Raw genomic sequence first — 12,587 nt, 5'->3', positions numbered from 1 at the left:
AGTTAAACAGCATCACTGCCATCTACCAAAAAGATACAAACAGGCTAATATTAGTAATTATAGATTAGGTTAATCTAGGTTTGGATATGTTAGGTTAGATTAGCTAGATGGCTCTTGGGTGTTTGTTTTATAAACAATTTTCAAGACTTGGAGAGAAGACAAAATATGGAAAGATGTGATTGAAAAACTGGAAAAACAAGGAAAATACTGAGGATATAGATGCTCCCCCAGGAAAATATGTTAACTAAGATAATTTTGCATATTATGAAGTAAGGATTGTTTTTAAACATATCTCCTTATGATGGGGACTGGTCCTAAATTTATACCGTAACATTCGACCCTTGCCTATTACATAGTGAAATATTATAGGTCTGGACCAACCAGAGCACATGTAAGACACCAGGCTCTGCTTCTCATAAGTTTTATTTATCGGTGGTAAGCCACTCTGGTGATGCCATGATGCCAAGAATGGTACAAAATCAGGTACAAAACCAAAAATTTGTATGTGTACGGTGTGCCAATTGTTTGGTTTCTCAACAATGCACGAACTGAGGATTTTCTCTTTCTTCATTCATTGTTTACGCTCATTTCTTATTGGGAAGATAAGTGTTTAATTTGAACCAACTTGAACTGATTCATAAATGCATGAGCTACGTCAAAAGCAAGCATATAAATAAAACCGTGCTTGAATCTGTTTATTTAAATTTTTCCTCAGTTTACTCGATAATTCGAGGCTAATCTTGGCAATTACTACTGTAATTCTGTTCTTGGCACTAATTTCTTAGTGGCATTATAACTTGTTTAATTTGGGCCGATCTGAACGGGTTCATAAATATATGAGCTACATCATAAGCAAGCATGTAAATAAAACCATGCTTGAATCTGTTTATTTTAATTTTTCCTCAGTTTACTCGATAATTCGCAGCTAATCTTGGCAATTACAACAGTAATTTCGTTGTTGGCACTAATTTATTAGTGGCAATCTAATTGTTTAATTTGGGCCGATCTGAACGGGTTCGTAAATATATAAGCTACGTTCAAAAGAAAGAATATAAATAAATCCATGCTTGAATCTGTTTATTTTAATTTTTGCTCAGTTTACCCGATAATTCGCGGCTAGACTTCGCAATTACTACGGTAATATTGTCGTTGGCACTAATTTCTTAGTGGCAATATATTTGTTTAATTTGGGCCTATCTGGACGGGTTCTTAAATATATGAGCTACGTCAAAAAAAAGAATGTAAATAAATCCATGCTTGAATCTGTTTGTTCTAATTTTATGTCAGTTTATTGAATAACTCGAAGCTATTCTTGGCAATTACTACGGTAATTTTGTCGTTGACGCTAATTTCTTTGTGGGAAGATAATTGTTTAATTTGGGCCGATCTGAACATTCCATAAATATATGAGCTACGAATGTTACGAAAGAAAGAATGTAAATAAATTCATGCTTGAATCTGTTTGTTCTAATTTTATGTCAGTTTATTGGATAATTCGCGGCTAGTCTGGTAATTGCTATGGTAATTTTGTTGTTTACGCTAACATCTTATTAGAAAGGTAATTGGATGGATCTGACTGGATTCATAAATATACGAGTTACGTCGAAAGGAAAAATATAAATAAAACCTTGCTTGAATCCATTTTTTTCCGATAACTCACTATGAACAATTCGTGGCTAGCATTGACAATTAGTATGGTTAGAAAGGATTTCAAAAAATTGGTAATTAGTGTGAGAGTGTAAAGGGCGCTTAGAGCAGTGTGCGCAGAAGTCTTGCCCTTAGTTGCCTTGTTACTGTAGTTAGCTGTTAGTAGTAGTAGTAGTAGTAGCAATTCTATTTTTAAAGCCAAGTTCACATTGGAAAGATTAGTTTTTAATAGACGTTTCGCAAATTCTTTACTTGACTGCTGTTATAAAAAAAAACTAGGCCTTTTGTACCAAGGTCCCGTGGAGTATTGCAGCAACTGTGACCAGGGTTGTCAACCACTAACATTCAAAAGAGTACAAATCAAGGCCAAAAAAGATTGCAAGTCAAAAAATTTGCACGTGCACGGCTGCAGAAGCTGGCGCATCACCTCTGAGGTATAAAAGGGTACATTTCAAATAAAAGTGTGCTAGTTGGTAACCCTGTTCCTTGGATTAATTACACTTCCGACGAAGTTACCAGCTACTGACGTTCAAAATGAATGAAAACTAACACCCAAAAAGAGTGATTTTCACTCTTCCGCTTCCCCTCTGAGGTAAAAAAGAGTGCATCTCACACAAAAAGTTTGCAAGTTGGCAACCCTGGCTGTAACCCATGGGTCACAGTTGTGGAGTAACACACAAAACCATGGCTCACAAGTAATAAATTTTTATGCTCCTGTATCATGCTTGTAGATATTTTATTATTATTCTAAGCAATTATTTGTAAGATCAACGTGTAATTAGAGAACTTTTAAAGTAAGTCCTGTTAGCACAAAGTAATCGTCAAACCCTGTATCCGCATTGTTTTGTGTTTGCATCTATTAAGATTGTGTGCTATTACTGCGGTTAATGAACATCCGTGAAACGGTTCATTGTTTAGACTTAATAAAAGTGGTGTATTTTTTTAACTATTTAAAATTCTTTCAATTATTTACAGTTTTGAAATTTAGTTTCAAAATTGAAATTTCTATAAGTATAAAATCTATATAGGAAAAGTTCGATCAGTATCTGAAGTTGTCTGATTTCTAAGAAGTTAAGCTTCGAATTTAGAGCATTTTACTTTGACAAATTGTAGAGATTTCGCAAAATGAAAACTTCAAAATGGACTGAAGGAATTTTTTTCTGGACAACCAATGTAAGCTTCAGTCCTTAAAAGATGAAGATCTGTCTTTCTGCTTTAGAAAAAGGATTCTACCTGTCTAAAAAAATACTAAGTCGGAAATCAATGCACGATAACCTTAGGAATTATTTCTTAATGTACAGTTCATTTTCGGATACAGAACATTGCATGTCTTCTTGCATGCTTTTTATGGCATTAAACATTTAAAGTATAATATCATCAAAACGGACAATATTAGAAAAAATAAAAAAATCGGAACTTCTGTTTTTCGAAATCAGGGTATAGAACATTGCACGTCTTCTTACATACTTTTTATGGCATTAAACATTTAAAATTTAATTAACATAAAAATCGACAATATTAGAAAAAATAGAAAAATCGGAACTTCGATTTTTCGAAATCAGGATTTACGGTATTATTTCCCAAAATTTATCAGAGATACTGGAATTTTACTTACTTTTGGAAGAAATATTATGAATTTCTATCAGTATACTATTTGATTTCTAAAAAGTTCAGTTTCGATGCTATGACTTTTTACCTAGGTAAAATGTAGAGACAGCTTCGATGGTTAGGACAAGTTCAGTGTATATCCCAAGCTCAACTTCCCAAAATAGCCTTTGAAGGAAGACTAAATGCCTCTCGCCCAAGGGGACGACCTCCCAAACGCTGGTGGGGAATCTTTTCTGGCCACCCCAACCCAGTACTGCTGAGGATTGCACCAAACAGAGAGGCACACTGAAAATATTGTTTTGATGCCATTAGACGAGAAGCCCCGAATCGGCCAACCCGGCCGGATAAGTAAAATATAGAGAATAAGCAAAATTAATACTTAGAAATAGAAAACAGAAGGATTTTGTTCCTGGAAAAGTAATGTGAGCTTCAGTTCTTAGGAGACTAAATCTGTACACCTACGTGCGAAAAATACGTAATTGTATTTTGTCTAAAAAAAAGTCGTCTCTAGGATTTCCAAAAACTTTATGCGTTGTAACAGCTTTGGAAATTATTTCTTATTGATTGAAGTATATTTGTATACAAGATATTTCATATTATCTTGCGTAATTTTCATAGCATTGCGCGGTTTAAATACCGGAGGCATCAAATCGAAAATTTCAGAAAAAAACGCAAAAAATCAGAATTTGGCGTTTGAAAATTACTTTCCCAGAATTACTTCCAAGAAATCTAGAAGAGATTCTCGATTTCTCCAATTCTTAGATAGATACTTTGATGCTCTGAAAAAGTAGGCCATAAAATTGTTTGATACTTTCCCAGCTAGGATAATTGTGTTTTGACACAATGTTCAACATGAGAAATGAACAGACTAGTTTGTTTTTGTTGGAAAACTACTTTAAATTCTTCTGCTCCGTTTTACGATTTCCATGTCCAGATTTTGTATTTCTTACCTCGCAGGAGAAACAGACTGCTTATCATGAGAGAAAAAAAAAAGCTGCCAAAAAAGTAGTGTTGCGCGGCAACACAGTTATAAATCATTGTCTATAAATGCTTGAAAAAAATTAAAACTGATATACAATTTCTACAAAATCGAACATCTTTGTTCGATTCATTCATTTTTGAAGAACATTAGTCATAAAATTAAATTGCAGGTAGCTTAATATCATTTTTAAATTTGAAACCACAACGAAATTTACTTCTCCTTGAAGATTAGCGTAAATTCCAAATACATTCGATACTTTATGGAGGCTTGTTTTAGTCGATCTGAATAGATTTATGAATTTTGCTTAAAGCCATTTATAAATAAAACCTTGGTTGCATCTGTTTATTCTTTTATTTATTTTTTTGACAACTTACTGTCAAAAAATCTATTATGGGGTGCATCCCCGCAATAGCATAATACTTGTAGGTATGGATATATAATGAGTCGGAGGTAATAGGCTTGAGAATGTCTGTGTAGGATTTCGACTCTTGTTGATAGAAGAGCATCGCCAAGTACTGAAAACCATGTTGTGACCAAGATGGGCCCAGGATTGCAAAAAGCCTCCATTCATACTGGGGGTCCCAGGGACTTCTTGCTGTCTGGTTCTAAGCCGGCTTAAGCACTTCGGTGTAGACTTGAGAAAATATGTGATCTCCGTCCTGCACTGGTATCCGGGATCATTGCTTTTCCTGAGGCGAAAATAATTTCAATGATTTAAAGAACATGAAAATTGGAACTTGGAATGTTACGACATTAAAAAATGACTATCGTATCGATATTTTGACTGACGAATTCAGACGATTCGAACTGGATTTATTAGGAGTTTCAGAAACTCATATCCCAGGGGTAGGAAGCATGAAATTAGGTGATATAGAATTTTTTTACTCAGGCAGGAAGGATGGTGTACATAGACAGGGAGTAGGGCTGATGATGAATAAGGAAGCTGCTAAGTCTTGTTTAGGCTGGGAAGGTATTAATAATAGAATTCTAATTGCTTACGTTGTAACTAAAAGTCTCATGGTATAAATTACAATAGCATGTGTAGCTGCAGAGCTACCTGACGCAGATACTAGGGGTTCAGATGAGTTTTAGTTACAATTGCAGGATCAAATAGACATGTTGCCAGGCCAAAATATCATATTATTACTGGGAGATTTTAACGCCCAGGTTGGTAGAAATAGGGATAGATGGTATCTTAGCCTAGGTGAATTTGGTTTAGGAAAACAAAAAAACAGAAGTGGGTAAAGACTTTTACAATGTTGTGGGTATAAAAATCTAGTTATAATCAATACGGTGTTTGGTCATAAAATGACTCTTAAGTTGACATTGCCTTCAAATGATGGAAAGACACCAAACCCTATTGATTATGTTATAGTAAACCGAAGTCTGGCAGGATCAATACAAGATACTAGGGTATATAGGAGTGCTGTTATTGCTGTTAAAAGTAAAGATCACCATCTAGTAGTGTCAAGGGTTAATTTAAAACTGAAATATCGGAAGGGTAACTACCTCCCGGGAAGTTATGATGTTGATAGACTCCAGGATGAGAATTTGAGAGAAACTTTCCAGGAACAGTTGAATGCTAAACTTGAGAGTTTAAAATTTGATAATGTGGAAGGTGGTTGAAATAATTCTAGGAAAATAATTTTTGAAGTTGCGAAAGGTTCATTAGGGAAGAAATCTAGGAAAACAGCTAAAAATACTGGCGGAAAATCTTTACGTTGAATTTAAATGATAAAGGAACCTTACACACCCCATCCGAACGATCGACCTTATAAAAACAAAAGGAATGTACATAAAGCGTAGAAAGCACTGAAATATAAAATGAGAAGTTGTAAACTAAGTGGAGGCCATGGATGAAATGCCGAGATTCTGGAAGATGCAGCTAGGCAGAATGATAGTGAAATTCTTTACTGGCATGTTAACAAATTGAGAGGAAGTGGTCAATCTGGAATTGGCCCATTAAAAGATAGGAATGGGGTTACAATAAGCGATAAGAAAAATACTATAGCGAGATGGGCCAAACATTGTGAGAATTTGCTTAACTAAGATAGAGTTGCAGGAAAAAATATAGAGGAAAATGAAAAAGTTTGTGATACATTGGATGCGAAGGAAGATTTTTTTTGTGAGGAGGAATTAGCGACAATACTAAAAGGATTAAAGAATAATAAGGCTCCAGGTGCTGATAGGGTGGTAAATGAGTTTCTTAAATATGATGGCTCTGAGGTTAGATATAAGTTATTGAAGATTATGAATATGATTTTTGAAAAAGGGGAAGTACTTAACGATTTTAGGAAAACCTTAATTAAGCCACTTTATAAGAAAGGTGATAAAAGTGAGTGTGGTAATTATCGAGGCATTAGTCTGGTCTCTGTAGGTAGTTAATTACTAAGTATTATGATACTTTTTAGACTGAGAGATGCCGTAGACAAAGTCTTAAGAGAAGAACAGTACGGTTTTCGAAAAGGTAAAGGATGTGTCGACCAAATTTTAACTCTTAGGCTAATAATTGAGAAGTGCCTGAATTTTCAAACACCTTTGGTCCTCAGTTTTATAGATTATGAGCAAGCATTCGATTCTGTTGGTAGAACAGCTTTAGTGAAGGTTTTATCCTTGTATGTTATACGAGTCAAATACATTAAATTGATTAGTGTGTTTTACGAGAATAGCACTGCTGCGGTTACGGTAGGAAATGAAGTTAATAGTTAGTTTAGCATTAAATCAGGAGTTAAGCAGGACTGTGTTCTATCCCTCTTTATATGGATTATTTTGATGAACTTTGTTTTAAGGAGCACGGGAAAGGCAATGGGAGACCATGGAATCAAATGGGGAGGTAAAAGTCTCCTGGACTTGGATTATACTGATGATTTAAGCATCCTAGATGAAAGTGCGAGCAAAATCAATTAAGTTTTAAGAGGTTTTTCGAGTTCAGGGTACTAGAATCGGTTGGAAAATTAATATTAGGAAGACTAAGTCACTAAGGCTAGGAATAAGCGAAGATGAAAAGGTGACTTTGGATAATGAAAAGATTGATCAGGTGGATAGCTTCACTTACCTTGGTAGTATTATTAGTAAAGACGGTAGGAGAAGTGAAGATGTTAAAAGTAGAATAGCCAAGGCTCAGGGTGTTTTTTCACAGTTAAAAAAAGTCTGGAAGAATAGGAAGATAAGCCGTCTAACCAAGATTAGAATATTAGAAGCTACAGTGATGACAGTTGTCAAATATGGCTCTGAAGCATGGACGCTCCGAAAAGCGGATGAATATTTGCTAGGTGTTTTCAGAGAAATTGCTTAAGGATTGTTCTGGATACCCGTCTGACTGACCGTATTTCAAACAATAGGCTATACGAAAAATGTGGTTCAATACCGCTCTCTAGGTCTATAATGAAAGAAAGGTTGAGGTGGTTAGGGCACGTTGTACGGATGAAGGATGACAGATTGCCGAAGATTGTTCTTTTCAGCCAACCATCTAGGGCTAAACGGAAAGCAGGTCGTCCCAATCTGGGGTGGGAGGACGTCATAAGTAAAAGATTTGAAGGAAATGGGAACTTCGTGGGCGGGTGTAAAAAGGGAGGCTTTGAATAGATTGGGGTGGAGGAGGATCGTGCGTAGCTGTTTTGGCCGCAGGCGGCTTGGCGCTGCGGTGAGTTGTTAGTAGTAGTAGCAGTACTGGATAATTCCTGCTTAATCTGGCAGCTATTGTGCTAAAGCTGCAGTTTACCTATTCAATAGAAATATTTGGCATACGGCCAAGTTATTGCTTAAATTTGTTAAATCAACTCGATTTAATGTTGCTTGGAAAGTATGAAGTTTCTGCAGCCGTTGAAGTTCAACTTGCTGGCAATGTAAGGTTTTGTGAACTGCCAATTTTACTTCAGCTCCCCCCCCCCCCCGCCCTTCATCACAGAAGTGGCTGCCCCCTCCCCTAGGCAAGAAGCTACGCACGCCTATGCCGACATCACTTCATCTCCCCCTTCATCACACTCTCGACTGTATTATGGTTTAATTTTGCCCCTTCATACACATAATAACTAATTTTTGTTTTATACGATAAGATTTTCACATTGAGAGGGTAGTTTCTGGAGGTAAACTTCCCTGAATAAATTTTACAATAGGAAACCTTAGAGCTTCCTATTAAGTCCAATTTCCTATTGGACTTAATTGTCAGAAGTTTATTTGTGATAATTACATCATCCAGATTAAACTTGCAAAGATCCTCACGAGCCCTCTCTATCCATGTCTTTGTAAGATTAAAATCACTTTTTAGTGCCGTACCATCAGGTGCATCAACATCACTATTATTAATTGGCTCATGGCCGCTTTGCGCTATGCTGTGACTTGCCGTTGCATCAGTTGTATCAACATCACACAAAGGATTGATTTCCAATGTCTTCTTCTGCGAGAGGTAATAGCTACGAAACAAAAGAATTAAATAAAGAATTGGACAGAGAAAGATATAGAAGTATTTTTTCTTTCAATGGAACAGAGGAATTGAAATTTTTATATTTTGATTTTATTTGGTCCTTTAAAAAAAAGGTTTGGGGCCTCAAAAAGTATATTTTTTTAGGTTCCGGCAGACACAAATAGCGCAGCAATATTAATAATCTAAAAAAAAAAAAAAATCCATGACGTCTCTGTGATGTGGTTGCTGTATAAAAACGAAAAAAAAACGGGTGTCGATTACTAATGAGTAGTTTCAAAAAAGGCAAAAAATGTATGCTATCGGATTAATGACCGTTTAATTAGTTTATCATCCTTTTATTCCTCGCCGAGGATTACAAGTATAATAATTCATCATTTATATCATAATAAAATCATTTATAAATAATTCAAACCATTTTTGTCTCTAATAAACTAATTCTGTTTATCCTTCTCTAAGAGGAGAAGGTGTCCCTTGTTTATAAAACAAAAAGAATTTGCGAAAATGAATAATTTAAAACAAATAAACAATGGCTTCTTTACCATACTAACTTCTTCCCTAAGACACCGTCGGCGACTTCGCAAGCGATTTTCCTAAGATTATTCTGTCCAATCAATCAATCAGAGCGGGGACAAGAGGAGGGAACAACAAAGTAAAGAAGAAGTAGACGATTTTACTTCTTCAAATGCCTTATTTTACCACCAAAATTTAAATGGTTTCAACTACACTGCACTGGAAATGTTTTGTCGGTGTCAATTTTAAATTAGCTCTATTTCATTTTGATTTTAGGGCTACCCTGGAGTTGAAGGCTAATATCATTATGTGTTAAAAACAACTGTCTCCAAAGATAGTTCTACATAAAGATCAAACTTATAGATGTGAAAAAAACGTATTTAAAAGAGTATGACTAAATCTAATTTGAACTATGAGCAGTTATTCTCAAAAGAAACTATGAAAAACTAAGATAGAAAAAAACAACTATATTCTCATCATATATGAGAAAAAACAGAAATAAAAAGAAGAAAAAACTGAGAAATCCACATTTGATACACTGTGAGTTTCTTACAATTGTAAAGGTCCGACTATTTTATCAAATATGGGTTTCTTTCCTATTACTTTTTTTTGCATGGTATCGGTATTTGTATTTTTTCGTGCCTTTTTATGGTGTTTTCCAGTTATGGTGTATGGTGTTTGCCTTTTTATGGGGTTAATTGTTTAACCTGTTTTTGTTTATTTCCTCTTTTTCCCGTTGATAAAGGCTTCCGGATGTTAAGCCATAAAAGTAGGACTTTGTTACTACTGCCACTACTAACAAGAACTCACTGTAGTACCAAGGCGTCTTAGACTAGCAGAGCTCTTTACGCTCCTCTTCCACTCCAATCTATTCAAAAACGGGTATAAAAGATTGGCCCTGTTCCGGTATTGCCACATAGTTCTGGGTCTCGATTCTATCATAAACTTCTTCTTACGTCCTATTGGCATAAAGAAAACCCTCCTTCCTGGCTTCAGAGTGGCGTTAGCGTGGCCCCGTCACCCTTAGGGTGTATTTTTGTCTACCCAAAAATGTGACTGTAAACAGTACTGCGGGGTAACCGTAAGGAGCGGCACCCTCGATGAAATTACAGCCCAAATTACAGACATACCATTTCACCGTATTTTCGTTACTGAACTTTAATTATTAAATATTTAAAGATTTCTCCCTCATCATAAACCTTCTTAATGAAACGTTTTACCCATCGTTACATTTTCATTTTATATCAACTGCTAATATAAGATCTGGCGCGTACACTAATAGAGGGCAAGGTCTCTCTTCACTCAAACGGTAAAAATTGTCACGATTTTCTCGCATTCCAATATTTGCCACACCTTGTTTTTAACTTAGGGTGAACTCACCCCCACTCCTTGCCGCAACGTGATGTCCCCCAGGTAAAATTCTCCGTAGATGCCTGCCTGCAATCATGGCCAGGCACAGAATTTATGTTGGAGGTGGGCAACAATAAAATCTGAGTTCAATCATTGGTATTTTCCACCCTGTAAATAGTTCAACTTTCAAACCTTCTGCGGAGGAATACCTCCTCCCCCGGGCCAAGTGTATAGAAGACCTGAAACAGCTTGATAAAACTCGCCAAGGCACTACCTGCCGTAATCCATATATAGAAAAACAGTTTTATTAACTCTATTCGGTACAACATACAATGATTCACATCTATTTACCTTTAACGCCGGTAACTAACTAACTATTTAATTCAATGGGGCGCAATTCACCACCCAGGCTTACATCTGGTTTCAGAGTTCAAGGTTATTCATTAAATTTACTGAATATATAATAAAATAACAAGTGAGTTTAGATAAAATCACCACACTACCGCCCTCGCCCTTTCTAATTCTCCAAGAAAAGTTCAAGAAACATTTCCGCGAATGCGTCAGGATTATATTGATTTGGAAGTAACATCAAGTATACAGAAAAATTTCAGTAATCAAGAACCACTCCAAACGGCACATTTGTGCAATAGCATGTTGTTGTTTTTAATGATTTTAAGAGACAATAAGTAACACAATACGTTTGACTAAATAAGAGGCGGTGTCTGTGTGTGTGTAGCATATTGAATTTATTTTTATTGTCAGTGACAGCTCCGCAATGATAGAACAATTTTTATGAATTGGAGCGGAAATTAAGCTAGTTTCACTATCAGGTATTTTGATGAAGCCTTTTTTTATTGTGAATATGTTAGTGATTGAAAGTGGTGAGATATTTAAGCGTAACTAAGTTAAAACCATCTAGCTTATAGCTTTAAAATATCCTATTGAATGAAAAGCAATTATATGCTGAAGTTCAGACAAATGGTGCCAATATTCAGAACACAAGAAGGAAACAAAAAATTTTGATTTTTTAGTGAAGATAGAAAAAAGGTATTTTGGGAAACCTAAAGGGGAAGGGCATTTTGTCTTTCGGTACTTACGTATTATACCAAACACACTCGAGAAGTTTGCTCTCTTAGATGTGAGAAAACCGGTTTTATTTGTCTGTATTCAGTGACAATTAGCTTAGGTTCTGTGGAGAAACTACAATGTGGGTATATTTTAATTAAATACTTTAATTTAATTTATTTTAATTTAATGTAATGCGTTCTGGGCGGCCTGCTTTCCAAAATTCTTCATTGTAGTTTCCAGAATGTTTCTAAAGTATTTATTTCCATTGTATTTTGGTATATTTCATTATGATTAACCCGACTTCACTTCTCGAGTGTGTTTGGTACCTGTGTTTTTTTGTTTGTTTTTTTTTTCAATGAAAAACCAGGCAGTATTTTTTAAGATATAGGGGGGTGGAGAGGCATTTGGTTTTTCTTTAGCTTTTTTTTTATCAAAAGACCAGGGAAAGACACTTCTCAAAATCTAGCGGGACACTTTCACCCCTCCCCCCGAATAGACAACCCTCGTTTGAAGATTATAACTCAATTTTATTTTGTGGAAGGACGATAGAGCGAATAATTTTACTAGGGAGAGAGAGGCTAAATTGAAAATATTTTTTATCCCAATTTCAGCTTTTCATTTATTTTTTGGCACGTATTGAAGATTTGTCTAGGGAAACAGGGGCGCAAGACATAGGCTAGCATGCTTTCTAAAGTAGTGGTAACTGTGGAGAAGTGACCTTGGTGCAAGGCTTCTCTAGTAAATTATATAAAAAACAAGTTTTTTCAACTGAAAGTAAGGAGCAACATTAAAACTTAAAATGAACAGAAATTATTACTTATATGAAGGGGATTGCCCCCTCCTCAGCAGCTCGCTCTTTACGCTAAATTGTTTTAGTTCTTTTAAAAAAAGCTTCTTATTGTTCTAATTGCCCGACTGTTGTGTTTCAGGAGTCATTCTTAAAGCATTGGGACAAAATTCAAACTTTGTCGTAAAGAGTGAGGTATTGAGGAGGGGTCA

General features: G+C 35.5%; 1 protein-coding gene across 2 annotated transcripts in view; it reads left to right on the top strand.

Annotated features, from left to right (window-relative positions):
* The window catches only part of LOC148945608 (core alpha-(1,3)-fucosyltransferase-like), a 123,324-nt gene that overhangs the window by 1,332 nt on the left and 109,405 nt on the right, over nt 1–12,587 (top strand). Inside the window, exon 1 of one of the 2 annotated variants that reach the window (XM_089099373.1) lies at nt 11,169–11,350. The exons of the other annotated variant lie outside the window; for it this stretch is intronic. The gene's annotated coding sequence lies outside the window, so the exon portion shown is untranslated. Of the gene's footprint in view, nt 1–11,168; nt 11,351–12,587 lie in introns of those variants that run through there. 2 annotated transcript variants of the gene reach the window in all.

The sequence above is a fragment of the Artemia sp. Qi Xiang Cuo genome, chromosome 13 (genome assembly GCF_049724085.1).
Source record: "Artemia sp. Qi Xiang Cuo chromosome 13, ASM4972408v1, whole genome shotgun sequence".
NCBI classification, from domain to species: domain Eukaryota; kingdom Metazoa; phylum Arthropoda; class Branchiopoda; order Anostraca; family Artemiidae; genus Artemia; species Artemia sp. Qi Xiang Cuo.
This window is presented reverse-complemented; position numbering and strand designations above follow the sequence as displayed.